The 15,365-nt window shown below is 36.6% G+C and overlaps 3 pseudogenes; 1 reads left to right on the forward strand and 2 right to left on the reverse strand.

The window, feature by feature from the left end:
* Positions 1-1,165: 1,165 nt before the first annotated feature.
* Positions 1,166-2,881, reverse strand: LOC124974700 (lamin-B1-like; annotated as a pseudogene).
* A 3,958-nt stretch (positions 2,882-6,839) lies between these two features.
* Positions 6,840-11,501, reverse strand: LOC124974701 (STE20/SPS1-related proline-alanine-rich protein kinase-like; annotated as a pseudogene).
* A 383-nt stretch (positions 11,502-11,884) lies between these two features.
* LOC124974702 (N-alpha-acetyltransferase 30-like) lies at positions 11,885-14,212 on the forward strand (annotated as a pseudogene).
* The last annotated feature ends 1,153 nt before the right edge of the window (positions 14,213-15,365 follow it).

The raw sequence follows: 15,365 nt of genomic DNA on the forward strand, positions 1-15,365 counted from the left end.
TTATTTAGTATACACTGTGCACAGTGAATTAAGTATGAATTTAGAAATCTAAACCTACTTGAATAGGTTTAGAGAAAACTCCTAAAATGGGGTTATTTGAATGTATACAGTTGGTTTCTGTTGCAATTTTATGTGACATAAAGGTAGTTAAGCTAGTCAGGATTAGAATGCAAATATTCTTATTTGTAATAAAATAATAAAAAAAATTCTTGGGTACCATAAAAATGTACTGTATGTATTCTACAATTTATCATAGATTTGATTTACAAAAACTAAGGAGAGTTTAGAATTTAACCTTCATTTCTTTTGACTCATAATTAGAAATGTTTGATACTTGAATGATTTATGTAACTATAATAGATGATGATTATATAAAAACTGTATAGAAAGTTGAGTTGTTATCTCTTTAATTTGGGGGGGGTTAATTCTAAAGCAGCCTTTTTATTTGTTAATGTCACATAAAAATTTAAACATGTTACTGATGCATTTTAGTATAGAAGCCCCTCCCTCCATCTCACCACCCCATCCTCATTCCCCTCCAGAATTAAGAATCTAAGAGAAGTAACCATAAAACCAAGTTTGTGGAATTCTTCATCCAGAGTGTTTACATGATGATTCAATTAACATCAACCATCTTACTTAATGTCTCTTTTCCATTTTAAAAAGTTACTTTGAATGCTTTTTACAATAAAATTCAGTACAGAATTTCAATAGATTAAAAAATGCTTTCCCCAATCCCTCATAGCACTGTTTTTTTTATAGCAGAAAACAATCAAGAGCAGATCACTAATCTGTATGGAGCAATCTCCAAATTATGCCAAACAGTGATTTATTTATCCTTCCCTCACATTCTCAAAGAAATTTAAAAATGAAAAAGAAAAGAAAATACATGTTTTTTAAAGCCAAAAATTGAAAGTGACCCTTTCCACACAGCACACAGTTAATAGTGTCAATAATTCATATCTTGTAACAAAGTGTATGGATATGAGTTATTTTACAAAATTTTCAGTGTCAAAAAGGAAATTAAGGCCATCAGATTCACAGCTTAAAAATTTATGTAAAAGAAATATGAAAATAGTCTGTGCTTTTGAGACGGCTCTGCACTGTATATCCTTAAGGATTATCATACATCTTTACCTTAAGGAAGGCAGTTGACTTGAGAAGTTTACATAATTGCATAGCTTCTGTAGGATGATTTTGGGGCTCCCTGCTGGTGGAATACTTCTTCCTCAACAACCACTCCAGTTAGTTCTTCCTCTTCAGGTATGGTTGTTTAAAAGACCATACTTATTTGTATAACCTCTTCTCTATGTGAAAATTTCAGTATAACCTACACCATCTTCACCAGTACCCAAGAATTCTGGTTCTTCAGAAGGGGTCAGTGGGAGGACTGGTCATGACACCAGCATTTGCAGCCCCCAATGAAACAGTCTGACCTGCCTTCAGCACATATCTTGAAGTATGTTGTGAGCATCGATGTGTCTACAATTTTCTTGATCACCTCTGCCTGCCATTGTTTGATCCTGTTCACAGGTGTTTTTCAATTGAATAAATTTCCCATCAACCTCGATCTCTTCAATGCACACATTCCCAGTGACTGAGGTGGAATGAAAGATGCTGACACTACTGCTGACCTTTGATTCTTCCAACTGAACTCCCTTCTGCTTTCCTCTACTTGCGCACACACTACACCTTGAGGATGCACAGGGCACTGACACATGGGAAGAAGGACTTGGAGAGGGCTTCAGAAGCTCCTCTTTGCCTTTTAGGAGTTTCCTGTAAGCACAGCTTTCAAGTTTAACATCAACAAGTTGTTCATAATCAGTCAGCTGTTGCTGCTTCTGATCCCTTATCCCTTATTTCCCCATCCCTCTCTCTTTGTCAGCATGCAGTGAATGTTTTCTCTTTCTTTGCAAGCAAGCCATCAAACTCTTGAATTCTTTTCAAACATGCTCTATCTAGACTTTTGTAGAATAGAAAGTTGAGATGAAAGTCTTTCAATTCTCACAGGACTTTCCCTCATTTCTGACACTGTTGACAGTAACAGTCAGTATTCATCCCTGAGGACAGTCTGGGATTCTCAAGTTTGGCATGGTAAATCTGCTCCACCTCTTCCTTGTACAGCCTCACATGGGCGTCATGTTGCTGTCTCACCTCATGAAGGACTTGAGCCTGCTTATACACATCCTCAATCTGACATCCAGAATCCACTTTTACCAAGTGTGTTTCATATTTTCTTGTCTCATTAATCTCTTCATACATGTTCTTACAAAACTCCAAATCCTCAGGAAGGCTCTGAAAATGATTCTCCAAATCCACTTTAAGTAAAGTTTCTTTGTGTTTTTGGCAGCAGCTAATGAAGTTTCCACCTGGACAAGCTGATCCTTCAGGTCCTCTAAATCTCCCTCTAAACTTGTTTTGAACACCAAGTGTAAAGTAGCTAGAGCTGCATCTTTAGAGTTCAGTGCTGCTCCACATTCTCAAAGCTTGATCTGGGCTCAATTAAGATCAGATTCTTTCTTAGCATAATTGAGGAGAAGCTAGTCATGCTTGGTCTTGCATTTACCCAACTCCATCTGCAGCTTGGCCGACTCTTGAGTTGCATCCTCTAGCACCTGTCGTGCATGGGCCAGCTTGGTTTCTTATAGCGCCTTGAGTCCCTTGAACTAGTGACTGTGTACCTCTTTCCACTCAGTCTCCTGCAGCTGCAGTCCACTCTTCTGTCTCAGACTCGCACATTGTCGATGTACAGTGCCAGTGGGTTATTGAACTCATGGAGGTCCTCCTTCTGCAGCTTCAACAGTTGCATGGGGCTCCTCAGAGTGGTGGGGACACCAACACCAATGCCTCTCCACTGTGACAAGGAGGTCGCTGTCACCATGGCAGGCAGTTAAGCATTCTGGCGGGGAGAACTCAGTGATGGGATAGTTGGCAGAGAAGAGGCTGCAGGGGCTAAGCCAAGACCAAAAGCACAAACTGGCGACCCACCCTTGCATTCTGAGTCCACACAGGGAGGCAGAAGCACCTAGGATAGAGGCAGTGGGTTAAGGAACAAAGAGCAAAGGGGGAGTGCTAGGAATCAATCAGTGGATCCTAAATTGTGTTTTGTAAGAAAATATGCACACAGGCAAGGTCTGAATAGGAAAGAGGATGGTGACTAGGAGGCAGAGGAGATCCATGTAGCCACCACCAAGTCTCTGGCTCCCACAGCACTTTGTTCTTCTCAGGTTGAGTTGAAGCTGCTGCGGGCTGGGGACAAGGACCTTTAATTTTTTTCTGGTAGTATTGAAGGCATTAAAGACTTTAACATTGTGATTGAAAGTAAAGAATAGTCATTAATTTACACAATGTATTTATATTCTAATTCTAATGTTTACAATATGATCTTAGGAATATTAATCTTTTTTTGCTCATTTTATTCATCTTTAAAATTGGGATTTATGAAAGTAATACTTTTTGAGCACTCATGTTTCTGATTGCTGTTACAAAAATTATTACTAGTTTAGTAGATTAAAACAAAACTGAGAAGCTGAAGAAAGAATCCCATGCCTTGTGTTTTCTATCTTCTAGGACTTGATGGCATTCTTGACCTGTGGCTTCTGTTGATCATTTAAAGTAGGAGAACCAGACTGAGGCTTCACTTTGCATGACTTCTTCTGTCATGTTTTCTCTAGAATCTGCTTCAATCACTCAAGTTTGAAAAGGCCTTGCAATTACACTGAGTTGACCTGGCTGTTCTAGGGTGATCTACTTAGCATGTGACTGACAACATTAATCCTACCTACAACCTTAATTTCCTCTGGTCATATAACAATGAATCTTCTCCAGTTCTTGAGATTAGGATGGGAACATCTTTGAAAAGATATTTTTAGACCTCCCACAAATGCAAATTATGTAGGCACTGTTCTATATTTTTGTATATTGTATTAAGTTGAAATTAATTTATAAATTTATATAAATCTTAAAATTGAAGCTCATAAATTTCAGAGTATAATTTTTTATTTCATATTCACAAGAACCTATGTAATTGTTATTATCTCCACTTTACAGAACATTCAACTGAATAGTAATATTAATAATGACTGTCTCAGAGTAATCACAACTATTATTTGGAAATGCTGTCAGGACTAAATAAAATGACTTTTCTGAATTGTTAAATGCTATATAACAGTATATTAAAATTATTAATATTGTATTATCTTGGCTTTTACTATTCTTATTCCATATTCCATATAACACTCTTCTCAAATAGGATTAGTCTGAAGACTTAAATACTTATAACTTCTACTTAAATGTTACAGATTAAATCATACATTTATAATCTCTCCCCCCAAAATAATTCTGAATATTAAGTGGATATAAAAAGTGTAAGTAAATAAAGCATAAAGAATAAGGAAAATTAGAGTATGACAGCAACATCACATTTACAACTGGAACTAAATCATAAGTGACTTAGAATAGCAAAGATAATTAGACCATAAACCCACAAAAGGGGAATTTCACATATAAAATAAATCACATAATAAAATTTTAAAAACTCAAGAACTGAAATGACTGGAGTCTTTTAAAGTATAACTGCTGTTGGTTCAAAATTTAAGATCGTTTGTTTAAAAATATGACATAATTAAAATCTTAGAACATAACTTACCCAACCATTTTACCCTGTGGAGCTGTAGAAAGAGAAATTGAACCCTAGAATATTGCCAGTTGAATACCTGTTGTAGACAATTTGGGCTGCTACAGAAAATATGATATGCTGAATAGTTTTCAAACAATACAGATTCAGTTTCTTTTAGTGTCTGAGACTGGGTAGTCCAAGATCAGGGTACCAGAACATTCAGTCTTTGGTAAGGGCCAATTTCCTGGTTCCCAGTGCCTTCTCACTGGGTCCTACATGGTGGAAGGATTCCTGTGTGCACTCATAACCCTGTTTTGTGAGAATACCAATCCCATAGGTCACATAATCACATCTCACTGCCCCCTTCTAGTATCAACACCCTGTGGGTTAGGATCTCAACATAGGAATTTGAGGTGGACACACACATGGAGACCATTAACTTCACCCAGCAAGATCTGTTTTCTGAGTGCTCCCCTCCCACAGTGACAGTGAGTAGCAGCTCATATCTATTACCAGGCCTGGAGAATTTCTCCTTGCTTACCAGACATGAGTGGGAAATAAGTCCCTACCATCAGCTCTCTGAAGACATGTGGTGATACATCACTTATGAAAAGGAAAAGAGCTACAGGATCATCTTATGGTAAGATGTATGTTCCAGATCACTAATCGCTCTTCCTTGAATCAGATAATTTATCACAGATCACAGATGTTCTTTTTCCCTGTTTGCCTTTGTTCACTCTAGTGCAATTTTCTCCCTAAGCGTACAAACATCTCTCAGTAAGTGCAGAGCAAATTTTTTTCATTAGGCTTTTATTTTCCTTTTACCTTTGTAGTTATTTTGAATAATCAATGTGCAAACAATATAATGGAATGAATTATATTTAATTGTATGCAAATGGCTCTTGAACACCTTAATAAGTATGCTAAGGCAATTATAAATAACGTTTTTCTTAGTAATATAAAAATAATATTAAAGTGTTGACATATCTAGGGTTCACTGGAAAAGAGCCATAGTGCCATCCTGGGAGACCACCTCCCTGAAAGTTCACACTTCAATTGTGAAAATTCTAACATATACTAGTTTCAGAATATACAGTCAAACAGAAGGTTATGTGGATTAAAAGTATTTATTCTTGAAATTTGGCAGCATTTTACCTTTCAGTCATTGCACAACCCCTATTATTTTCACTACATTTAGGTATTCAGCACACTTTAAGTGAAATTCAGGTTCTGGTATTTTCAAGCTCATTACCTTTAGAATAATAAATACTATCTCTTCAGGAGAGCCAAATTAGAGATGGATATAGTTAGCAACCTAACAGAATGGCAACGTTTTTTATAACATCCTAAATGTTGCAATGAACCATATCTTACATATGCCACCATATGTACAGAAAATTTTAGATCTGAGACTATTCCAGAGGAAATCAGCCTCAGACACATTCTTCATGTGAAAGTTTGCAAGGCACTCCCCTCTCCCAAGAAACCATAAGATTGTGAATTGGTTTTTGGCAAACAAATCAAAAGAAGAAGCATCCAAGTTCCTAATTCAGTCATTTCAAGAAATAGAATTTACAAATACTCCACAGATAGACCTGAATATTTTGTTTAAATAACAAGAGATTAACTGCAAGAAGCATATAATCAAATACATTTTTCTCATAGGTAAGGTGTGTAATGGATAAATAAATGAAAAATAATATTTACAGTCAGTTTTATAACTAGAATTCAAGTTTGGCTAATAAATCTTAATTTTATAAATGTATTAATTTTGAAATACAACATGAAAGAGGCAGTATTGTCATATATACAATTGATTTATTATAACAGAAATAACAACAATGAACAGAGAAAGAGGTTTCTGATAGAAAATTCCTTTTTTATCAGTAAATAGAAGCACCTGAGTGTATTTCAGATTCTTTTCATTCAAAGGCCATCAGAATTGACTGCTAAGAATATTAAATAGCTTCTGGAAAAATCAGCAGCACTCAGGCAGCTGTAGCATTTGCTTGGTCTCATAGAGTAATTTGCTAGAGAATAAAGCAGAACTCGGAGTGTTGCAAGTTTTAAAAATTAATTTTTTATCCCATTTTATTAAAACTAGCCTCTTCACAATCTTCTGATTTTGATGGGACTTGGAAGTGAGGGGATGGGAGGAAGTGGACAGGGAGTGGATATGGAGGAGGGCATGACAGATCATGGTGACAGCCAGGGATATACATCAGCTCACTCTGAGTTCAGCAAACCCATTCAGCTTCTCCTCATCAGGAATCTCTGATCCTTAACAGCCAGAAGACAACTTAAATGTCAATGTTTTTAAAGCTCTGGCATCATCAACAATCTGCTGTAAGTTAGCAGCCTCTATAACTACATCAGGACTATCAAGCAGGCTGGCAGAGAAGAGCTCCTGCAATATACCATTGACCATATCTCTTCTTGGAGAAAACTCAAATCACATATTATTAAGTCCCTTCCTGGAGTTTCTCAATCTTAAAACAAGGTGCACAGCACAAGAAGCATCTCTGTAGTCTTCACTCAATGGGGTTGGCCCCAAGATTTGTGCACAGAGGGTGACTCTGGGGAATACTGCTGATATTCATCAAGACCTCTGGATTTTCTTAGTTTTCATGACTTTTCTTGAGAAGTAGCTATTTTCCCCTCTTCACTTTTCTCATCCACCTTTTTGTCACTCCACTCCCAGTTCCTACCTTTAGTTTTATGGAGGTGTCCACTTGACAATGGAAGTATTCTTACCTTCTTGGCTCTTTTGTCTATGTTTGGCATCTGGTAAGGAGACTCTTAATCAGGTACTCTCTGTTGTTGGATTTCTGGAAGTGTTTGTATTTTGAAAGTTCTGCTGCTGTGGGCCTTTTGCAAGGATCTTTTTGAAGACACAGTGAAAGTAATTTTCTAAGGACTTGCTGTAATTTTTCATCATTTATCTTCTACTTGGGTTTCTAAAGTGGGTGCATCATTTTGCAAAGTCAGCATTAACACTTTCATGGAAGGTTATTTGTGATAAGGTGCTGCTCTTGGTACTATTACAATGGCGTAATTCCCAAATTCCACATGTCAGCCTTGAAGTTGTAGCCTCTTACTAGTTTCATGACTTCAGGTGCCATCCATCAACTCATGCCAAGACTTTTTTTTTATTTTATTACTTGTATCATCACCCCCTATTGCTGAGAATACACTTACCCCCAAATCTGCTATTTTTGCCAAACATCCTCACCCAGAGGAATATTACCAATTTCAAATTGCTGTGAATCTGACCATTTCTGTGTAGATAGTCTAAGCCTTCTAAAACCTCTTTAAGAATTACCACATCTTCCAGAACTCTGTTCTTGAGCTGTCTTTGGTTCACAATGTATCTGATGATGTCCAACATTGAGCCTAGCAATTTCATGACCAGCCAAAGTTCATCTTTTACCACAAAAGATGTGTAATAGGTCACTACATTGGGATGGCTGCACTGACTCATGGTTTGAATTTCTTTTAATGATTCATTCACACTGGTCTGTCATTTTTCCAACTTGATAACTTTATTGCTACACATTCTTGCCTGGGATTGCATAGGGTAGCCTGAATCACAGTAGTAACTCTACTGTCCACAACTTTCTGCAGCTTACATGCACCACTGTATGTGGGCCAGCCAGGGCCAGGGCCTGGGACCAGCTGGGACTGAAGCAGGCAGTGCTGTCATATTCACAGGAGCCTCTGACTTGCTGTCACCTGGGCCACCTCCTAAGGAAGCTGGATATGCATAGGAAAGCTGCTGGGCTCCAGTATGATGCTGACAGAGGAGAGCAGGACAACAGAAACTTTTCACTTGAAACTTCCCTTGCCTCGCCACAGACACCTCTTGGCCAGCACACACCCTCCCTTCCTGAAACTGCCAAAGAATTATTGATCATTCTAATTGACACATGCAATAAAATTCTAAGCCAAAGAGTAAGGAAACAGATCATTTTCAGTTCAAAAAAGGAGAGCTATTAGGTTTCAATACAAAAGTTAAGATATTGGAAGTTTTCTTTGTATAGGAAATTATCAATTCAAGAAAAATTAGCTATAAATGTTGAGGAGTGATGTTATTCCATGAGAAGGAAAAAAAATCACCTTAGTTCTGTCCACTAATTAAAATGCACTGCTGATCCACATGCATTTCAATAAGATTTGTTTTACTACTTTTAAGGCAACTTCATGAATATTCAAATATTTGCAGGAAACAGCTTGTACGTAAACAAAACAAAACAAAACCAGACATTTAATAAATTCAATTTCAAAGATATTGAAAACATTCAATAAAAAAACAGAAAAATAAGATTTCGAATCCATCCAGTTTATTGACTCTTGATTTTACTTTATGCACTTTGGGGATCTTGTTAAGGAAGTGGGGTCCTAAGCTGACATGGTGAAGATTTGGGCCTACTTTCTTCTATTAGGTTCAGGATCTCTGTTCTAGTGCCTATGTCTTTGATCCCTTTGAGTTGATTTTTCTGCAGGGTGAGAAATAGAGGTTTATTTTCCTTTTGCTACATATGAATTTCAGGGTTACCCCATACCATTTGTTGAAGAGGCTGTCTTTTCTCCAATGTATGCTTTTGGCACATTTGTCTAGTAAGAAATAATCCTATATATGAGAAAATAATTACAACATGCACCTCAGATAAAGCATGAATCTCCAGTATATATAAAGAACTTAGAAAACTTAATATTTCCCCCAAAAAATAACCCAACCAATTAAATGGGCTAAGGAATGAAAAAGACACTTCACAGAAGAAGAAATATAATTGATTAACAAACATATGAAAAAGTGTTCATCATCTTTAGCAATTAGGGAAATTCAAATCAAAACTATTCTGAGATTTCATCTCACTTCATTCAGAATGGTAATTATGAAGAATGCAACCAACAATAGTTGTTGTTGAGCATGTGGGAAAAATGGTACACTCATTCATTTCTGGTGGGGCAGCAAATTGGTGCAACCACTCTGGAAAGCAATATGGATCTGGAAAGCAGTATGGAGATACCTCAGAAAACTTGGAATGGAACCACCATTTGACCCAGTTTTTCCACTCCTTAGTTTATACCCAAAGTACTTAAAATCAGTATACTACAGGAACACAGACACATACATGTTTATAGCAGCTCAACTCACAATAGCTAAACTATGATACCAACCTAAATGCCCTCCAACAGATAAACGGATAAAGAAAATGTGATAAATAAACAATGGAATATTATTCAGTCTTAAATAAGAATGAAATCATGGCAGTTGCTGGTGAGTGGATGGAGCCGGAGAATATAATGCTAAGCTAAATAAGCCAATCCCAAACAAACAAAGATTGAATGTTTTCTCTGACATACAGATGATTCATAATGGGGGTGGTAGGAAATAATGGAGGAACTTTGGTGCAGAGAGGAATGAGTGGAGAGGAGGGATGTGGGGAACAGAAGGACAGTGGAATGAGATAGACATTATTACCCTCTACACATGTATGATTACACTATGGATGTGAATCTGCACCATGTACAGCCAGAGAATGGAGTGGTTGTGCTCCATTTGGATACAATGTGTCAAAATGCATTCTACTGTTATGTATAACTAATTAAAATAAGTAAAAAAATTTCAAGATGCAAAATAAAAAAATTATGGGAAATTAAAAAACCTTAAACTCTAAGTTTAATATTGCTTTACATAATAAAAAATATACTCTTTATAACATCATTGAGTTTTTCTATAATTTCAAGTTACATGCTACCAAAAAACCAAAAAAGGAACAGAAAAATAAAAATATATTAATATCCCAAGACATGTTTTAATCACACAAAAATGTGATACTTTTGTAATAGTAATTTCAGAGAAAAAACCTAGTACCCAAAAAGGAAAACTTAAATAATGGTGTATTTATTTAGGTAAAGGTACCAATGCAATGGAAGCCAAGCAAAACATGTAGGTATTTATTTCTCAAATTTATTGTTTCACACAGGTGTCTCTAGCAAGTAGTTATCTATATTTCATATATTAAATTAAATGTACATAAAATATCAGAGAATATTTTGCTGAGGAGGTTACAGTTGTATTTCAACATTCCTGTCTGTTAGATTCTCTGTGTATTCTTTCTGAGAGGTAATATTTAAGAAAAGAAAAAGAAGAAAGAAAGAAGAGTGAATTAATAGGAATCAAAGCCAAAATTAACACATTTGAATAAAGCAATATGGTGGAATAGGTAATGCATGTATATGAATATTAATAAGATTATGTAAATTTTGCAATAATATAAACAAATATAAGATGCATGTATGATTATACCACATGTAAAGTGTAAAGTGAATGTTATATTACAAATGTATAAGTGAAAAATAAATATTAATATAAAATATTTAAATATATAAATATATTAACATTACATTATCTATTTATATTGCTAAATTATACATAAGTTCCTACTGAACCCTATAAAAATAAAATTAGCTATTTGTACCAAATGAATAATTTTCTAGAAAAGCTGAAAATTCTGAAAGTTGATGACAAAACATTTGGAAATATTATCATTCAGTATAATAAGAAAATGCATAAAATTCTAAAAGAACTCCATAACCAAAATACCATTACAATTTATTCAAATAATGATTTGAAAGATAATTATAAATCATTTAACAATATTTTAGTACATATAAATAAATGTTTATAATATGAAGATACCTTAGACTCCATAAACCCCCCAAAATAAACATAAGCCTAAGAGAACCTACTGAGAAATATTCTGAGCACCTTAGCTAGGAGGAATTCTTGACCTTTTTTCTGTCTGTTTTTCTCTCTGTGTTCCATCACATTTTCTGCTGCCTATGCTACATGTGCCTGAAGTACTAGTTACTCCATACTGACATGTCTTAAAGAGCCAGTGGTCTCTCTGACCATAATGCAGTGCACTCTGTCCCCAAATCCATAAACTGCAAACAAGAGACTAGAAGATTACACTGTGGAGTCCAGTTTGAAATAAACTCACTGTTACACAACAACCCCAAGACACACTGACAGAAGTAAGTTGCATACTGTGAAGGCACTACATGAAAGTCAAGAAATATCCATCCAAACAGATGTGCAAATCTTACCATAGCAACACAAGAAATATGGAAAAACAAGGTAACGTGCCATCTAAAATCTATGACTTCAAAAGGCGACTGTGACTAGGTGAGATTCTTGGCAGTCAGGGCTGCTGAGGAAGAGGAGTGGTGACAGTGGTGACTGGGACCAGTGTGGGGATGATGGATGTACCACCTGGGCCTAGAAGTCTCCTCCCACAACCAGCATCTCTGGCCCTGGTGGTGGGCAAACCCGCTTGCCCCTTCCCGGCGGGTTCTGCTCTAACCTGCTGCAGGAAGGACCAGGATGATGACAAGGAACACGAAGGCTTTGTCAGAAAGAGCTGGATAGACAGCTAGCTGATTCCCCAGGAGCAGCAACAGCTCTTTGGATTGATCAGTCATGAACTGCGACACCTCCAGGTGGTAGCTTACCTCAAGAGAAAGGTCCTGGTGTCCAGGAGAACAGCCAACCTCAACAGGACCTCAAAGTGACTGCAACAAAGGGAGCCAGGGTACTCTCAGGAGAGTGACCCCTTCACTCCTTCTGCATTAATGCAAGAACTGTGCTCCCCATCCCACGGCCAGCGACCCTGCAGTGGCCTGCAATAGACTGACGGCAGGCACAGAGTAGAAGACCAGAAGTTGTGGCTGCTGTCTTGGTCCCTGGTCAATGGTTGCTGTTTACAAAGTCATTAGGAGAGCAGAGCCTATGGATGATCAGATGACATGATACTTCTGATATGAATCCAAGCTACAAATGCCTGGTATCATGAGACTGATCACCAAAGATCTGTCTGAATCCTACTCCATTTATATGTATAGTTATTGTATCCACAACTGGACACAGCTGTGCTTCTTGGTCATGGTAGGGAAAGAGTGTGTAGGTGTCATCATTTGCAAGTTGGATATGCTCAAAAAATGTTTTTCAGAGCTTATATTGTCATATTAGCTGTGGATTCCAAATACAGGAGAAATGGCAGTCGTAGTAACTTGGTTAAGAAAGCTACATATGCCATGGTTGAAGGAGACTGCAATTAGGTTGTTTTGGAAACAGAGAAACAACATGTATCCCATTTGTTTACAATAAAAAAAAGAAACAGAAATAACAAATAACAAATAAATCTGCTTTGAAACTTCATGAAAACCTTGGTTTTGTTTGAGATAAGAGGATGTTCAGACTGTATTTAAATGGAGTTGATGTGCAGAGTGCTGTGGTGCAGCCTATAATTCCAGTGGCTCAGGAGGCCGAGGTAGGAGGACCATGAGTTCAGTCAGCCTCACAGACAGAAAGGCACTAAGAAAGTCAATGAGACCCTGTCTATAAATGAAACACCAAAGAAAATAAAATGGAACTGGGAATGTGGCTCAGTGGTTGAGTGCCTCTGAGATCAATTCCCAGTACCCTCCCCAAAAATAATAAAATAAAAGTAAAAAATAAATGGAGTTGATGCTCTGCAACTTAAACTGTGGCTGAATTGAGAAGTTGACATCAAGGAATAACTTCCATCCACACAGAATTGAGCTTTGCATGCAATGCAGAAATTGTACAGAATTGCTTCCCAGGTGGATTTACTAAGTTCCATGCAGCAATTCCCTCTCAGTGTCTCATTGTGTGTCCCATAATATTTGCTGCACTTTGGCATAGCATATTTGATCTGAATTAAAAGAGATTGTTTTAAACTTCAAGAGTTATTTTGGTATGAACAAGATGTCCCAGTTCCTGGCCAATTTTGTTCATTTACAGAGCCTGTCGACAATATTATTTACGTAGTGATCATTTTATCATAGAACTAGTAAATGGAACATGATATTGTGCCTTAAAATAGCCAATGTATGTTATAAAAGTCTCTAAGTATATAACATATCACACAAACCTGCCATAGTTTCCTGGAATGGTTGAGGGACAAGTTTCAATTTCATGTTTTATTTTTTCAAATATTAAATTCTCCAATCTTGAATATTGGTAGCTCAGTGAACAGTGAATGAAGAAAAATGTTGGGTGGTGTATAATCTTATAATAAGTAAAGTAACAAACTGCATCTGCCAGTGCCTGCATAGATAAGAATATTTGTCTTCATCTCTGGTTTTGAATGCATGCTCTCTTTTCCTTTTCTTTAAAGTCTTCATAAGAAAACTTTGTTTTACTTCAATTCTAATTTGGTAATAAAATATTTCAAATTTTTTAACTGGCATACATTTTCCAGGTAAGTAACAGATTGGTTTACTTTAGAAGTTCTTTCTTCCTTTCTTTCTTTCTTTTTTGTACTAATTAGTTATATATGACAGCAGAATGTATTTTGACACAACTTCTCATTTCCCTGGTTGTACACAATGCAGAGTCACACCCATTGTGTCTCAATTATACATGTACACAGGTAACAAAATTCATCTTATTCCAACACCCTACCCATCCTACCCTCCTCTTTCTTCACCCCTTTCTTCACCCCCCTCTGCCCAATTCAAAGTTTCTCCATTCTTCCCTAGCCCTCCCCCCACATTATGTAACAGCATCTGCATATCAGAGAAAACATTGGGCCTTTGGATTTTGGGAAATGTCTTATTTTGCTTAGGATTATATTCTCCAGTTCCATCCATTAACCTGAAAATGCCATAATTTCATTAAGACTGAGTATAATCAATTCACTGTGCATGTATAACACATTTTCTTTATCCAATCATCTGTTGAGGGTAACCTGGGTTGGTTCCATAGTTTAGTTATTGTGAATTCAGCTGCTATAAACATTGATGAGGCTGTGTCAATGTAGTATGCTGATTTTAACTCCTTTGGTTATAAACCAGGGAGTGGGATAGTTGGGTTAAATGGGGGTTCCATTCCAAGTTTTCTGAGGAATCTCCATAGTGCTTTCCAGAATGGTTGCAATTTGCAGTCCCATCAGCAGTGTGTGAGTGTACCTTTTTTCCCACATGCTCACCAACACTATTTTATTCATTTTATTCTTCATAATGGACTAGAGTGAGATTATTTATTTATTTATTTATTTGCGGTGCTGGGGATCGAACCCACGGCCTTGTGCTTGCAAGGCAAGCACTCTACCAACTGAGCTATCTCCCCAGCCCTAGAGTGAGATTAAATCAGAGTATTATTGATTTGCATTTCTCTAATTGCTACATATGATGAATACTTTTTCATGTTTGTTGATAAATTGTATTTCTTTTTTTTTTTTTAGAGAAATACTGATTTTAATTAAACAGAATAAGGTCACCTCTAGGCATCATCATCTTTCAGCCTAAAAAATAGTGAAAACAAGGCACGGTTTTTTCCCCATACTTGTTATGTGGCTCCAGTTACCAAAAAAAAAAATTAATGCAAATGTTAAACATAAAAATAGAAGTCTTGAGAGTTTTTTTTAAAAGTGTATAAAAAGCCCCACAAAATGTGTCAAGTTTCCTGATTCTACTGAATAGCACCAGTTAAGAGGAGTAAAAGATGTTAAAAACCATCACAACAGCAGTTCAGAAATGCAGCTTGCCCAACCTCCTATTCCTCTAAAAAATGATGTTATCATGGAATAAAAAAGGATTTAAAATCTCTGGAGGGAGGATGGAGCTTTTATTGCAGTTTTTCCCCCGGCCATCTCTTAGATAAGGGGAAAAACTTAGGAATGTACTTCTGTCCCTGGCTGTCACCAGCTTGAAT

Source organism: Sciurus carolinensis, unplaced genomic scaffold (genome assembly GCF_902686445.1).
Source record: "Sciurus carolinensis unplaced genomic scaffold, mSciCar1.2, whole genome shotgun sequence".
Lineage (NCBI taxonomy): Eukaryota > Metazoa > Chordata > Mammalia > Rodentia > Sciuridae > Sciurus > Sciurus carolinensis.